The 17,020-nt window shown below is 42.1% G+C and overlaps 1 protein-coding gene across 1 annotated transcript in view; it reads right to left on the bottom strand.

Moving 5' to 3' along the window:
• The window catches only part of ABCA13 (ATP binding cassette subfamily A member 13), a 197,985-nt gene that overhangs the window by 67,974 nt on the left and 112,991 nt on the right, over positions 1 to 17,020 (bottom strand).

A 17,020-nucleotide genomic window follows, 5' to 3' on the forward strand; every position in this document is an offset into this window, starting at 1 on the left:
TTTCTCCCTGTATTTTCCCCAGCCCCACTTAGAAATGCTGGAGATTGAGCCTGGAACTCCCTGAGGGCAAAGCATGTGTTCTGTACCACTCAGCTAGAAATAGCTCAATGATAGAGAATGGCCCTGTGGATGATGCTGGGCTGCCGGTCCCACCATCTCTCAGCTTTGGCTGTGCTGGCCTGGGATGACTGGCACTGTGATTTAACAATGCCTGGAGGACAATACCTTCCCCACCCCTGCAGTAGCTGACAGTCCATTATTGTATCTCGCTGCAGCCAAGTTGCTAGCCAGAAGCTGCTCTTATCCTCATTAGACCTTGAAACATTCTGATACCCATTTTCCCCATCAGCCATCTGGAAAACATCTCTAAGCATCAAAATACAGAGCAAACATTATAGAACATAATAATATATTTATCATAATCTTAGGTATTCTTTTTGTGCCCCTGTTAAGAACATGCACCAGGGTGAGGTGTCCCCATCTCTCCATTCTGGTTAGAATTACCTGAACCCAGAACTAGCTGCTTTTAAAAGAAAGAATGCACCTATAGAGTGAGACATCTGCTTCTTCTTTTTTTTTTAAGTAGACAAGAGGGACAGGTTATGCAATGAATCATTAGTGGGTTTGTTTAGTGCAAAAGATAATAAGGTGCATATGAGAATTTGTATATATTATGCTTACTACCCTCTTATTGGTTTGCCATCCAGGTTTCCATGGCAATCTAAATGGATGGGTATTCGATTGAGTTTTTAGAGCACACCTGTGGATTTTCAATGGAACAGGGTGATTTCTTGGTGTGGAAATAAAAATGTATGTAATAGCTGCACTGAGAGTGTTAGAACTGAAGGATTTTATTTTAAAAGGCAAAACGCCTCTCTCTGATGAACAATTCTAAACACTAATGTTTTATGCTGAACTGTGTATTTCTCCATCAAGTTCTCAGATACAGCAACATCTGAGAAACCTTGCCAATGGATTTTAAAAATCATTACATTTCAGTTGGTTTTGTTAAACTGAATTTTTTTTTTCAAATGTGTACATCCATGGAAATACAGACAGTCCCCAGGGTATGAGTCTCCAAGCTATGAATAACCCATACTTACAAACTGCCATTAAAAACACTGTGGAAAATCATCATCATAGAGAGGGAGGAAGAGAAGAGGGGAGGCCTCTGAAGCTGGTCTTCCTGCCCCACCATCCAGAGAGGGAAATCCCTCCAGCACTTCCTTGCTGCAGAGAGAAGGCACTGGTGAATTTGGGTGGGGGTGGGGAGCTAGGGATATCCACAACGTTTCCACTTTCACAGGGGTCCTGTACTCCTAACCCACACGAATGTGGAAGACCAACCATCCATGGTCCAACTTACATATAAATTTGACTTAAAGATGATTTTCCATTTTCGCAGGACTGGAACTTGTTTGTAATCCAAGGACAGCCAGTATACACCTCCTATGCTGTGTCACAGCCAATCATTCATGTCCTAATCACATCTACTCTACACATGACTGCATTTATAGGTTGTATGGCAGTTCTGTTCAGCTGGTTCAGAATGTAACTGCCCAGTTGCTTATAGTGACTTAGCAATCAGAAAACATACCACTAATTCGGTGCTAGCTGCATGGGTTATCACTGCATTTCCAGGCCCAATTGAAAGTGCTGGTGATCAGGTTCTTGGAAAGACCACCTGCACCTGTATGAACTTACCCAAGTTCTAGGATGGTCCATGGAGGTCTTCCTTTCATGCCTGGTTGTAAGATCTATCAGGTTAGCAAGCAAAAGTGATAGGGCCTCTTCTGTGGTAGCCCCATCCTGACTAGCTTGAAAAAAGCCTTAAGGATTTGGATGTGTCCATCCACTTTGAACTGATGCTGCCACATACATTTTGTGCTACATTTTATAGTTTTAAACGTTTGCTGTTATTTTGCATTTTTATAGAAATTAGAATGGAACTTTAATGCAGTTATTTGACTGAAGTATATGTGTTTATATATAAACATCATTTTTTGATGTTTTTACTTTGCTAATTGTGCCGAGAAGGTGTTTATTCTTAAAGGCAACAAATAAGGACAGCAACAATTCATAAAATCATTATGATGCACAATAGTAATTCATACATTATGCAATTTTTGATGGAATTGTCAACATGCTTGAACATTTTAGAGGGAAAATAATGGAAAATATTTGGGTTGGTTATGCTGGGATGGCTAATCAGTTTAATTTCCAAAGCAATTTATGTGACTCCTGGTGGCTCTACCAAATTTTATTCCAGAACAATAAAAACAAATTTAAAATTGCCCATGTGCATGGTTCTGTCATATAGTACAAGAGTACATGCACCATGTCTCTGTAAAGCACTTATAACCAGATGTCACCAATTGCATTATGCAGAAACTTGCCCACCTGTGAAGGGAATGGATTGTCCTCAAAATTACTTTTTATAAACTGCTTCAAGTCCTTCTGACAAAAGAGATTGAAATCTTCCAAATATATAGTGAGAGTCCAGAGAACAGAGTGGCTCTTGAGAAGAACAGAAGTCTGTCTTGAGGCTACAGGATTCTCTTACAACCAAGGAGAGCACAATTACTGAATAGCTTAAAGGTCCAATAAATGGAGAGCCTTTGAAAGTAGCTTAGAATCCACTGTCGTCTATCAGAGACCAGGGAAATGCTACATTTATCATGTCAAAGAAGACATATCTAAGCCAACTTTGTTGAGAATTATGGAGAATGCCCCCAGAGAAAGGCAGAAAAGGCTGGACAGGATTTTGGAGCTGTTGTTTATCTGTGTTTCTCTTCTCGAGGGCAACTCCCTATTCTTCTCTTTCCCTGTGAACCCTTAGGGAAAACAATCACTAAAAATCAGCAGAGATAAATAAACTTCTACAATCGTACAGCATTCTAAGACCATGGTTGCCTACAATTTTGACTTATTTAAGTCTATTTTAGACTTCTTTTGATGTGATGAATAGAGGCATATGTTACACTATCCTGAACTAGTTTCAGAAGAAATGCTTGCTTTAAAAGAACCCTGAGAACTTCTCTACCTCAGGACTAAAATCTCAGTAGAACCATTGGCTGGGCCCTGCAGTGTTCCTTCCTGCCTGATACAAGCTCATGGAACTTGCTTGGCAGGAAAGGACCATTCAGGAGGTGAGGAAAGAGGTCTATCCTTCACCCATGGCCACATTTCCCCCATGGGAGTGGTCTTCTCCATGTCCTCAGATTTGGTTCTTGCAGTATCTTTTCTGCACTCTCATGGAAACAAATGGAACCAGTTATCCCAATGGGTTGAGGGAAAGACTCTGAAGACCTCCAGGCTTCTGGGGACTCTGGTTGGACTGGTTCAGAAAAATTACCCAAGTTCTTCTATCTTTTTTTTTTAAGTAATTGCATAATTTCTAAATTAAACTAAGGGAATCATGGGAAATTCACTTATCCCTACTGATGATTCTAACATGTAACCTAAATTGAACTGGCATACACGGAGAGACAGAATGAAAGAGAGAGAAGAGGAAAAGTAAAATTTATATTCTACCCCAGAATCTGTTTAGCTATGGAGTGGTATAGAAGTGTTGAAAATAAATGGATAAATACCAGGAGGGCAAAAATGAATCTCTTGCATGTGGAACATGATATATACTAAATCTCTAGCCCAGAGAGAACAATTTTCAGCCCATAAGCCAGATTTCATTTGAGGGACCACACCCCACTGGTGGGGGGGGCTAAAAGTAAAAGGGGTGGGGCCAAAATACTAGCACATTTTAGTTCAAAGTTTTTACTGCCCAACATGAAGCTTTAAGAGAGGCATCGTGCTGCTTTTAGCCCCTGCTGAAGCCCTTCACTGTTCTGAGAAGACTTTCTTGCAGACTAGCCCAGCTTTTAATGTTAGCTGCTTTTAATGTTAGCTGCTTTTAATATGATGTTTTGACTGTTTTATCTGATTCCAGCTGTTTATCATGCCAGAATCTGCCTGGATCTGGAACAGTGTACAAATAATCTAAACAAATAGATACTCTTCAGTCTTTTAGAATAGGGAAAATACTGCATAAAAGTAAAAAAGCCACCAACTGATCAGCTGGGGTAAAGGGGACATGGCTAAGTGGGGAACTTCATAAACTGGATCTGGCCCCTGGGAGAGCTGGATGTGGTCCTTAGACCAGAGCTGCTGCACATCTGCATTAGCCTATCATATACATGTTCAGGAAGGAAGAGACGTTAAGGTATATTTTGATTATGTATTCATCTTCTTTGGCTTATTATAGTTATTCAACATACCCAAGGCATTTTTATTTGTTTCACAGCTCTGAAAACTCTGAACATTTTATAATATGTCCACTTAGATAGTTTTTTCAAGAGTAAAAAATCAACTGTGCCATACATGAGTAGCTTCAGAGGCAGCTGGCAGTATTCTGTGCAGGAAGAAAATATGAACAAGTAAAGGAGGATAGAAGTCTGAGGATAAAAGGGATGTGGAGCAAACTGTAGCCCCTTTGATAATGGAGCCCCTCCTGAACATGTGGAAATGAAAGCACTGATGTCAGGGGCTCTCGTGTGACAGACATTTAATTTAATTTAATTTAACCATTTCTATGCCGTACTTTGCAAAAAGCCTCAGGACAGCTTACAGAAGATATAACCAGTTGTTTAAAAGGTATAGCTGTCACAAGCAGAGGTTCCTCCTTTGAACTGTCACACACCACAGACCACTTTCCTTGCAACTTCCATTCTGGCTGATTTGAACTTGGGAGCAACAAAGGATCTTTGAGGATACACAGAGTGCTTTGTTGACCCCAGTGTAGTGTTTGCCCCCCAGGAACTCTCCTTATGAAAATGGCTGGGCCCCATCCCCTCAGGAAGGGCTCTCTGAAGGCAAGCAGGCCTCCTTTCCACATGCTGCTCATTTTGTTGGGCCTCCTGTCTCTGCTGTGGGGTCCAGAGCAGGGTGGGGGTCTGGTCTGCATCTGAGAATTTCTCTTCCTTAGGAACCCCTTCCTCTAGCTGTACATCTAGGCTGCCTAGCTCAGAGAAGCATCTGGACTTGAGATAATCACCTCCTCTTCCTCTTCCATCTTAGAATCTTGACCTAGCCCACACTCCCCAATCTCACTGAAATGTGTTTCAGTTTCCGATTCCAAATGAATCTGTATGAAATGCAGCCAGCAGTCTGTGGGAACAACCACGCAACACTGCTATCCTTCTTATTCCTGGCAGCAGCTTTCCATCTTAAACTGCTTAGTGCCACCTTGCACCAGTACAATAAAACTTTTAAACGACAGTTATTACAGTTCCTTTGTTTTGACAATGAAAGGAAAGTATATGTCAAAATGTATTTATTTGATGTGCTCCTGTGAGATTTTAAGAGGCATGGAAGATAAGCAAAGAGACAAATAGCAATACATTTTCATCACATTCCACCCCACCCCCTCACACAAACACAAAAGGCAGTCTTGGGAAAGGCCATCTTCCTAGGTTTGCATTCAAACCTGGCCAGGGCGACTTATTTTATATTGTTATCTTTTGTATTTTAATTTATGTTGTGAGCCGCCCTGAGGCTTTGGCGAATGGGGCGGCATAGAAATGTTTTAATAAATAAAATATCCCAGTATACCAGATCTCCTCATGCACAATCAGTTAATGTTAAGAATGAGAGACAATCATCATGCTTCCACCCAACAGGAATAGGAGCAAATTGGCTAGATACAGCTCAAAAATAGTTGTGCACATTGGAAGGTAGTTTTATCAAGAGCCAGTGTGGTATGGTGGTTACAAGTGTGGGACAGAAACTCTAGAGATTTGGGTTCTAGTCCCCTCTCAGTCCTGGAGCTCGCTGGATGATTTCAGACCAGTCACAGACTGTCAGCCCAACCTACTTCACAGAGCTGTTGTTGTGAGGATAAGTTTGAGAAGAGAAGTTATGTAAGCTACCTTGAGTTCCTCAGGGGAAAAGGGAGAATGTAATAAAATAAATAAATCTAATCCCAAAAGAAAGTCTACTGAATGCAAAGGCTATACCTTAAATTTTAGGCCAAGCTCAGGCAAATATAATGCTATGGTTGCCATTACAGTCATGTACACACACACACACACACACACACACACACACACACACAGAGAGAGAGAGAGAGAGAGAGAGAGAGAGAGAGAGAGAGAGAGAGAGAGAGAGAGCGCATAACTTTCCCTCAATCCTATACCTGTTTTTACTGGGAGTGCCACTGAACTCAGTTGCACCAATTTCTGAGAAGGCATGAATCAGTTCTCATGGTTAGTCTCCACAGCATGTCTCTGTAGAGGCAAAGTTGCCTTTGGCTCTGCAGTTTGTCCTACACAGAGCCAAGTAGGTGCAAATACTCCCACCCGCAAATCCTCCATGACAGCATGTTTACATAATCACAGGGCCAAGACACTTGGTTGGTGACAGAGTTATCAAAATATTTTTGGCTTTCCTGAGATGTTTCACCTGAGGACAAATGAAATCAAATTCACTTTGCATTTTGCTCTAGTCACTATTTCAGCAGCAGCTCTATTTTTATAGATGCATTGAGATCCTCTCCCTTTACGCTCGTAGGGGTCTGGTGCTGACTTTATTATAGCTCTCTAACCACCTGCAAAGTGATTGGAGTGTGCAGCAAAATATACTTCCCACTCTCAAAGCCCTGTCTGGAGAATAGAGGAGCCCCTGAGACCATGGAAGTTGTGTGAAGAATTAAATTCTACAGAATTAAAGCCACATCATAAACAGGATATAGGGTATTTTCCTTCCAGCTCTGCTGGTATGCAACTGAAATATTGCTATGTTGGTAGTGGTCCAACAGTTGATGATAGCTGAATATTTGCTGGATTGTGGTGAATCATCTGGAGAGCTCATGGTAGTCTCAGAATGCATAAATTACAAGATCTAGTATTATATGGAGTACCAGAAGGGCTGGGAGGCAACAACACATATAGAGACACTGAAGGAAGCTATGAGTAGACTTACCAGCTGTTGTTGTTAGTACTACTGCTACTACAAGCTCACATTGATTACTTCAAACACATCAATTCTATGGATCAGATGTAATAAAACCACACAATAATGCCTATTATGTCACGATAAAGGTGTTAAGGTATCACAGGACTCATAACATGGTGTTGGCAAGAAGAATATACTATGGACCTTTGATGGCTATGAACTGCAATAATTTCTAGCACAGATGAAAACTAGAAAGCGAACATGCATAACCGATACTTTGGTGACTGAGGAAAACCCCACAGATCTAAAGAATGCGAAGCTTTACTATAATCCTTAGCATCAAATAAGTTCTAAACATTGGGTTGCATTTCTCAAAGTATGGAAAGCATGTCCTTGGCCACAACATAAAAAAAAAATTCATTAGAAGGGCTTTAAACTAAATCACAGAGGAGAGGGAGGTGTACATCAGGGCATAACATCAACTGGTAATAAGTACCACAGCAGAGAAAAAACCTCAGATAGGGACTAAAAACAGTATCCCCAAAAATGCAGGAAGAAAACCAAGTTACAACCCAAGTGAACTGCAAAGTCTCTACATCAATGTCCAGAGTATGAGAAACAAAATACACAAACCTGAGCTCCACCTACATGAGGGCACCTATGACCCCATAGCAATAACCAAAATTTGGTGGGTCAACTCTCATGAATGGAATTCAAAAATCAATGGATAGAATCTCTTCAAGAAAACGGAAGGGAAAAAGAAAAGAGGTGGAGTTGCACTGTACATCAAAAACTTATACCTGCAATGAATTACAGGAGGAAGAGCTGAGTAGTCACACCGAGAGCATCTGGATTAAGTTAAAGGAAGCAAAAACAAAAGGAACATAGTTATCAGTGCCTATTACCCTCCAGCCAATCAAGAAGAGGATGAGGATGTTATCTTTGAAACCAAATTGCAAGTGTTACAAGGAAGCATGACGTGGTCATTCTGGGTAGATTATGTCCATGGCATTTCCACTGTCCATTTCGGTGGTTATCCACTCAAAAAATGAGATTAGGTTAGTTTGGCATGATTTATTCTTAAATCCATGTTGGTTCTGTTCATCACTGGCCCATTCATGCCTGGTGGTTCTATTCTTCCAAGTGCTTGCAGATGGATTTTTTAAAATAATTTGTTCCAGTATTTTTCCAGGGATGATTGTTAGACTGACTAGCCAATAGTTCCCTGGTTTGTCCTTTTCCCCTTTCTTGTGGTTGGGGGCAGTATCAGCTTTTCTCTAGTCATCTGGCATTACCCTGACCTTCACGATTTCTCAAAGTTTATAGATAGTGTTTCTGAGAATTCTTCTGCCAGCTCCTTTATGACTCTAGGATGGAGCTCATCAGGGCCTGGAGATTTAAATGCATTAAGCTCATCAAGGTGCTCCTTGACCATTTGTCTATTGATCTTAGACCCCCACCCTGACCTTCCATCTTGTACTTCCTCTTCTGTGGGTAGCTTATATTTTCTCTTGTGGGAGAAGACTGAGCCAAAGAAGGAGTTAAGCAACTCTGCCTTTTCCTTGTCATCTGCTATCTTTTTGCTGTCCACTCCCCTCTCCTTCATTTGTCTTTTGATTTGGACATAACCGAAGACAGCTTTTTTGTTGTTGTTGTTTTGCAAGCCTCACTAGATTCTGTTCATATCTCGCTTTTGCTTTCCTGACTACATCCATACAAGTCTTTGCTGTCTGTTTATACACTTCTTTTGTGGCCTGGTCTCCCTTCCACTTCCTGTACATGTGTTTTTTTTGCTTTCAAGTTGTCTGTTAACTTTATGTGGAGCCATGAGGATGCTCTCTGTTGTCATTTACATTCTTCCACACTGCAGACTTTCAAGGCAAAACTAGACAGTAATCTGAGTGGGATGGTGTGACTTGGCATCCTTCTTAGTCCCTTCCAACCCTACTATTCCATGAATCTATGAATCATTGCAATGGCTGAGTGGGGTACCTAAAGAAGCTTCACAGAAGCAGTTGCATTTAATTCATTCAGCCATTCTGTAACTTGGGATGCAATCCTTTGCAACAAAAGCCAGAAAAAGGTTCTACAGCTCCCAGGACTGACCAGAAAATGCTGGGAGTAGTTTTCTATCTCTGCATACAAAAGAATGTGCCTTAATCTTCAGAAATGCAGAAGAACTGTGATGACAACCTGCAACATGAAAACAAAATGCCTCTACCTTTCTGAAAGCAGAATCATACTCAAGGTGGTTCCAGTATAGGCAACCCAAGGCTGTACTCTCGTATGTATTCTATAACTCACTGCAGTAGGAAACCCTTATGTTATATTAACTTCTAGCATTCTTATACACCTCGGACAATGGTGGCAGAAGGAGACCGTCTTGGCTGAACTGAGGGCATCTTCCACAGCAGGGCTAGGCTAGCCCACAAGCTGCACGAAGCCCCTGCCACTCCCCACCGTGGCCCCTTTTGCCTCCCACTGCCCCTCCAATCAAATGTTTTTAAAAAAGTGATCTGTGGTTTGCCACCAAAATTCAGTGGGAAGCTGCTGCAGAGACTTGTATGGAAAAAAATAGTTTGCCCTCCATTAGTTTCCATAACTGCCTTTATTGTTCACCACTATGGGAGAGATGGCACACCATGGTGGGATCTGAAAGGAGGAGGCATGACTTACCTGACAAGTATGGCTTTAGAAGGTGCACGTGAGATTTGATCTGATTTGATGCAAATCCATGGTTCGCATTGCATGCTACATGGCTCATTTGTATCCCACAGTCTCTCCATAACTTCCCTACACAAATGCAGTTGCATTTCCCATGAACAACCCACCTTATACTTCCATGTTGATGGTGTTTAATAGAACATTATTATTCAGAGTGAGTTGCAATGTATTTTATAAAGTATTTTCCATGAATAAGGCCATTAATTTTTGACAGTTTTATCATTTCACAAGGCCTGAAACCATAATGTATTGTCTGCAGCCTGGACTTTCAAAAAACAACTGAAAATACTTTTAAGTTTTAGAGGACAGTTGGAAGCAATGTTGCCACTAAAAAATTCCAACCTAACTAAAATACATTGAGTAAACTGGTATAACTTTCAAGTGCAGCTGTTATTTAATATTTGTTCCTGTTTCAAAACCTTCTGGCTTCTGAGAGCAAAATACATAAAGAGTCAAATACAGGAATATGCAAAACCTCTCCCTGTCTCTGGCCCTGGAGAAATGAACTCGAAGAAATGAGTTCCTCGACCACTTGTCTATCAATTTCAAGTTGCAAACAACTCAGAAAGTATCACATCTGTTTCACTGCTTATATTTCCCCTTCTTCCTCTCAATTTCTTATAATTTAACTTTGTAGCAGCATTTATCTGTAGATGCCATTTGCATGCGAAACATTTTCAGAGGAAATTGGAGTGAAATCCATTGTACTGGGAGGAAAGCATATTTCTTAATATATGAGGAATTCTAGCACACTTCCCCTCTTAAGTTTGGGAATTGTCTCCAGCTCATTTTCAATGTTGTCATCTGTTTAATACTGCCTTACTGAATTTATGATCCAAGGTAATTATTGGTTTGGGTTATATTTCAGCTGGGAAAGAAATGATCTCTTGTTGCATTTCGAAATAGGCTAACTGTTTTAGTTGTTTGGGTAGTTTAAAACTTAGCAGGAGCTTTTGTAAGTGGAACTGGAGTATTTGAGCCTGAAAAATCATTTAAGCAGGTAGCTCTGCAGCAAGCATTCCATGCACTTAAGCCAAAACTTACAAACTGCAAGACGCGCTGAGGGCACAATTCAATGTAGTCCATGGACATTTCTGTTCATCCAATGCAGGGCACAAGTGCAACAGCATTGATCTCCATGGCCCTACACATCATGGCCTGCATTTCACCTAGATGGTCATATTCAACCATCCATGTTTGGAGTTCCAGGTTCATACTTACAGGACCTTAGAGCTGAGATTCTAAATAACCCTATTTGCCCCCTAAAACAATATCAAGAAGGCAAAGATTTCCAACCTAACTGTCTTTTTGCACTGTGCATAGGAAACATAGTCCCTGTTGAGTCCCTACTTAATAGTATCACATTTCTTTATCACCTCTTGTTCTGTAATCTAACATTCCAAGTGAGCTCCTGAATTCTTCAGGACTGTCACCCAGAGGTTCATGGTGGTATGTCCAGGATGGCTGAATGTTTAGTGACAGGTCCATTGAGGTTCTTATCCTTCAGTTATCCTGAACTGTGCCCTTTTAATCTTTGTTTTCAACATAGTCCAGGTTGGCCAATGGAAATGGCTTTTGGTCACCTGATGCAGGAAATCAAACACAGATTATTTGATGAGCTGATACGAGCTGAGAGTTGCCAAAAATATCAAGAGCAACAAAAAGGGCTTCTTTCAGCATGTAAATAGCAAGAGGAAGGGGAGACAAGTGGTGGGACCACTAAATAAGGAGGAAGGAGATACAGTGACTGATACGAGGGAACAGGCACAGATGCTAACTGACTATTTTGCCTCTGTGTTCTCCCCAAAGCAGGACGGGGGATATCCGCATAGGAGATTAGATGAGGCTGGGGACTTAGGGGCACAGATTAGAGTCACCCCCCCCCCCTTGAAGTCAAGGGGCTCCTCAGGGCACTGGACATTACAAAGGCGCCAGGCCCTGACGGGTTACACCCGAGAGTACTTAGAGAGTTGGCAGGGGTTCTCTCATGCCCGCTGGCCTCCATTTTTGAGGCATCCTGGAGAATGGGTGAAGTTCCAGAGGACTGGAGGGTGGCGTCAGTGGTCCCAATTTTCAAAAAGGGTAGTAGAAAGGACATGGGGAATTATAGATCGGTTAGCCTTACTTCCATTGCAGGAAAAACAATGGAAAGGCTCATAATAGAGAGAGATCTAGTGATGCTAGATAGGGAAGGGAGACTGGCGGCCACACAACATGGCTTCCACAAAACCAGGTCCTGCCAGACAAACCTTGTGGAATTCTATGACAAGGTTTCGAAGTGACTAGATGGAAGGGATGCAGTGGATGTGGTTTACCTGGATTTCAGCAAGGCCTTTGACAAAGTGCCCCATGACATCCTGGTGGAGAAATTGAGGAATTTTGGGATAGACCAAAGCACTGTCAGGTGTATTGGGCCTGGCTGACTGACCAAAAGCAGAGGGTAACCATTAGTGGGGAATCATCAGGATGGCGGCCAGTGACAAGCGGGGTCTCCCAGGGCTCTGTCCTGGGGCCGATCCTGTTTAATCTTTTCATTAACGACATGGAAGAAGGGGTGAACAGTCTGCTGATCAAATTCGCAGATGATGCTAAAGCTGGAGCAGTGGCCACAACTGAGGAGCAGTTCAGGATCTGAACAGGCTATGGAAGTGGGCAGGAAACAACAGGATGGCGTTCAATGTGGATAAATGCAAGGTCTTGCACTTGAGGCATAGAAATGGGTGTCATAAGTACAGGTTAGGGGACAAGTGGCTGGAGAGCAGCACTTGTGAAAGGGACCTTGGGGTGCTGGTTGACTGCAGGTTAAACATGAGTCAGCAGTGTGATGTGGTGGTTAAGAGGGCAAATGCCACCCTTGGTTGCATAGCCAGAAGTGTGGCTTCTAGATCGAGAGAGGTATTACTACCACTCTATATGACTCTGATGCACCCTCAGCTGGAGTATTGTGCTCAGTTTTGGGCACCTCATTACAGGACGGATATAGCCAAGTTAGAGTCAGTGCAGTGTAGGGCCACAAGGTTGGTGGCCAGTTTGCAGGGGATGGGGTATGAGGCAAGACTTAGGGAACTGGGTCTCCAGCCTGGAGAAGAGGAGGAGACTCCGAGGGAATATGTTGACGACATACAGGTATGTGAGGGGATGTCACACGGAGATGGGTAGAGAGCTGTTCTCGCCTGCAGAGGAAGGCAGGACGTGCTCCAACGGAGCAAAGTTCAGGGAACCAAGGTTCCATTTAGATACCAGGAAGCACTTCCTGACAGTTAGGACTTTGAGGGTAAGGAATGGGCTTCCACGAGAGGTCGTTGAGGCCCCATCAGTGTGGGTGTTCAAAGATAGGGTGGACATGCACATGGTGGGAATGTCATGAGCGGAGCTGGCTGGAGCCGGGGGTCAGACTTGATGGCCTGGGAGGCCCCTTCTGACTCGCTCTGTTTCTATGTTTCTGTTTCTTTGTTTCTATGATGCATGGGCATATTTACTCTGAATGTGGTGGATCACCCCATTGGTCCACTTTTATTATCACTGTTGGTATTTAGGTTTATTGCAATCTCTGGTACTTTGCTCTCCTGAGCCCAATGACAAGGGTTTGTCCAAGGTCAACAATTGTTTCAGTTTGGGTTGCTGCCTATAAGCGATGATAGGGTGCTTCATATTATGTCTTGTAGCAAGGGTTTGCATTCCAAGATAGTCTCCAATAATGTCTTGGAGCACCCTTAATTTTTAATTTAATATTGGACCTTGCTTTAACCATTCCTGTTAATAATGCATTTAGATGCCCAGTTTACTAGTCATTGAGTCCCTTTCAATGTTTCTGAAATGCCTAAGCAGCTTGCCCTGAAGCTTCTTGTTCTGTGCTGACAAGTTGTCTCTGACTTTGGTGATCCTATGAATGAAGGCCCTCCAAAAGACCTATCCATGACATTCTTGCTTAGCTGTTCTAAATATAAGGCTGTGGCTTCCTTTAATGGAGTCTATCCATATCTTATTTCCTTTTCTTCTTGTGTCTTCGACTTTCCCTAGAATATTTGTCTACTCCAGGGAGTTTTGCTTTCTCATGATTTGCCCAAAGTACAACAACCTCATTTTGTCAATTTTTGCTTCTAAGGAAAAAATGCTTGGTTTGATTTGATCGAGGTCCTACTTGTTTGTCTTTCTGTTGGTTCAGGGTCTCCTCCGGCACCATGTTTCAAATGCATCCATTTTTCTTTCTGTCAGCCTTCTTCAGTGGCCAGCTGTCACATGCATACCTAGTAATCAGGAATACAATAGCATGGATGGTCTTTGCCTTGTTCTCCCATGAAACATCCTTACACTTGATGATCTTCTCTAGTTCCTTTATTGTTGCCCAAGTCTCAGCCTTCTTCGAATTTCTTGACTATAGTCTCTTTCTGAATTGATGACTGAGCCAAGGTATGTAAAATCTTCCACAATTAAAGTTTCTTCATTACAGTTCTGTAATTCTTATTTAATCATGATTTCCCCCTTAATATTCAATTGCAGTCCCACATTTTCTTCTTTCACTTTCATCAAGAGTCATTTCAATTTGCTGCTACTCTCTGCCAGCAATATAATATCATCTGCATATCTTAAATTAGTGATGTGCCATCCACCAATTTTCACTCCTTCCTCTGAATTTAATCCAGCTTTCCAGATAGGGAGATAAAATACATCTTTGCATGACACTTTTGTCTATGAGAAACCATTCTGTTTTGGCATACTCCATCCTAAAATTAGCTTCTTGGCCATTATATAGGTTACTCATCAGGACAATCAAGAGCTGAGGCACACCCATTGCTTTCAGGACCATCCACAGCTCCTTGTGGTCCATACAGTCAAAGGCTTTGCTATAATCTATAAAGCATAGACTGACCTTCTTCTGACATTCTTTGTTAGAACACCTAAAGTAGAACACCCTTCAAACCTAGACTTATTCAGTTCACATTCTTTTCAATAGTGCATAAGAACACACAGCTTTTGGCAGACTAAGTTGCTATTTTGAGTAGCTTCTTGTATGTTTAAGCAAGTCTGAAATATCAGCTAAATCAAAATTGTGGAATGGTGCAAGACATTGGCACAGGTTTGTTTTAATTTGATGTATAGACCTGTCCACTGCAGTCCACATACCACAGAACAGCTCACTAGCTATCGTTTGTTTTTAATGATGTGCCTGGTACATAAGGTCTACTGTTGTGCAATCCTTGTCTGGCAACAAAGCAGGTTCATCAAGTCCCTGCTGGGCCAGACATAGCTGATGGGCTGTATTCACTTGTGGGTTACATGCTATAAGCAAAATTTGATGGATTCCATACAATTCATTCTGAGAAGCCAGGATGCTCTATTCAAGGGGGCATGGGAGTGTAGAAAAAAGTGAGTCCCCCCAAAAAGGTTGCCACAATTAGAAGCCCCAGAGTATATTACTTTAAAAAATGACACCCATAGTTGAAATTTGGCATCCATGGTCTTTCTGGGTAATAAGCCAACCCAAGAGCCTCGGCTACAGGGCAGTATAGAAATGAAATTATTTTTGTTGTTGTTACCACAACCTGAGCACTACAACTGTGAAAAATTCCAAACCAATCCAATACAAATTGCCACAAGTACATCAAGTTAAAAAGTGTACTTATTACTCCAAGCTCTAGCTTGGAATATCATCTGTGTCTTTCACATTGTAGCAAGCATTGCAGATGTACATTTTTCGGCTTGTTGAGATACTGTGTCTCTCATTGGCCCACTCTTCAGAACATGAGCCTGGCAAAGTTATTAAGTTTTTTCAGCCCATAAAAGATTGTGGCAGCAACTGTGTGCAGTTATATTGGGCACATTCAGTGTCACTCTGAAGCTAGTGAAAGAGCTTCAATCCAAAGCTCTGAAGATTCACTCTTATTGCAAGGTTTTCAGAGGAATCCTGTTACAGAATAAGAGTACCGGTCAGAAGTACTATAAATTCAGAAAACTGTGACAGGACTGGGACAACTTGGGGCATGTTTGCTAGTCTTATGCTCCATCCTCCCAACTTGCTTTTGGTCTCAAAGACCAAGGAGGAGGGCAGGTGCATGAAACTTGCAAGCTAAGCACAATTTTCAACATGGTGCTACTGCATCACTGGTGGCATGGCACATCAGTTAAGGCAACAGCCTTAGCTTCAAATTCCTGGGCTTTGTGGAGCTTGAGTCAATATGAGAGAGATGGGGTGGGAGAGTTGATAAAGAATATAAGAGAAAGCTTGGCTAAAATGATGGTGTCTTAATCATTGAATGCAATCCACTTTGTTTATTTAAAGACTATGATAAAAAGATGTGTCTTCTCAATGTTGAGAAGAGTGTGGTGGGCAATACAGGAGAAAGTCCTTTCATGCACCCTGACAAGTGGGCCACTGCAGGTGATGGCATTCTCAAGCGAGTGTCCCCTGCAGTATTAACAATTGGGAAGTTGGTCCCTAGTCATCTCCTAAGCCATTTTGGGATTTAAACATTCCACCAACATGACTTGGTTTTTAAATGTTAAAACCAACATGGTGGGTTCTCCACTCCCCTTTTATTAGCAACTGCCTTTGCTCTCTTCAAGTCCCCAAAGGTTAGGAGACTACTAGAGTGGCACTGCTTTGAGCAAGATGTGACAGCACCACAAGCAAACATATCTTTTCCCAATTACTTCAATGTAGAATTTCACCATTTGGTAGGGGTGGCGGGGGTGGCAGGAGAGCCTTATCTAATGTTCAGAACCTTAGCAAAAGCCATATTCTGCAAATTTTAAGCTCAGAACTTCCAGGTAAATACACTCAGTCTCTGTGCTGATGGAACTATTCAAAAATACTCATCAAAAATATTCAGATATAGCCCAACTTCCAGCACAAGCTCACAGACATTTAGACCACACATACAAACTGCAAAGAGTAAGGGAGCTGACTATTCCTTCAGAAATGAAAATTTGGGGGACTTACAGTTGGCGTCATGGTGAGACGGCTATGAAGAATGGGGGCTCCCGTTATCACGCTGGTAATTGTTCGACAGTGAGTCGGGAGAGGCTCATCCAAGCCCTGTCGGGGCAGGGATTAGACGTCCGAGCATTCTTCTGGTTAGTGTGGGGCGGTGGCTCCTCATTTACTGGGAGAAATTCAAACAACACAGGGGAGAGATCAGCTCCCTGAAAGCCATAGACGATTGGATATAGCATAGAATAATAGCTAGAAGTTCATCGGAACTGCTGGGTGAGCATTTCTTTCTTTTCTTTTTTTTTTCAATATTATCCGTGAAAGAACTGAAGCAGTTACTAACTGGCATAAAGAAGAAAGAAAAGCCCCTTTGACGGAGGGAGGAATTCCCCCTCCCTCCACGGAGTTTTAAGCGGC

This window comes from Varanus komodoensis, unplaced genomic scaffold, assembly GCF_004798865.1.
Source record: "Varanus komodoensis strain SLA01 unplaced genomic scaffold, ASM479886v1 scaffold10, whole genome shotgun sequence".
NCBI classification, from domain to species: Eukaryota; Metazoa; Chordata; class Lepidosauria; order Squamata; family Varanidae; genus Varanus; species Varanus komodoensis.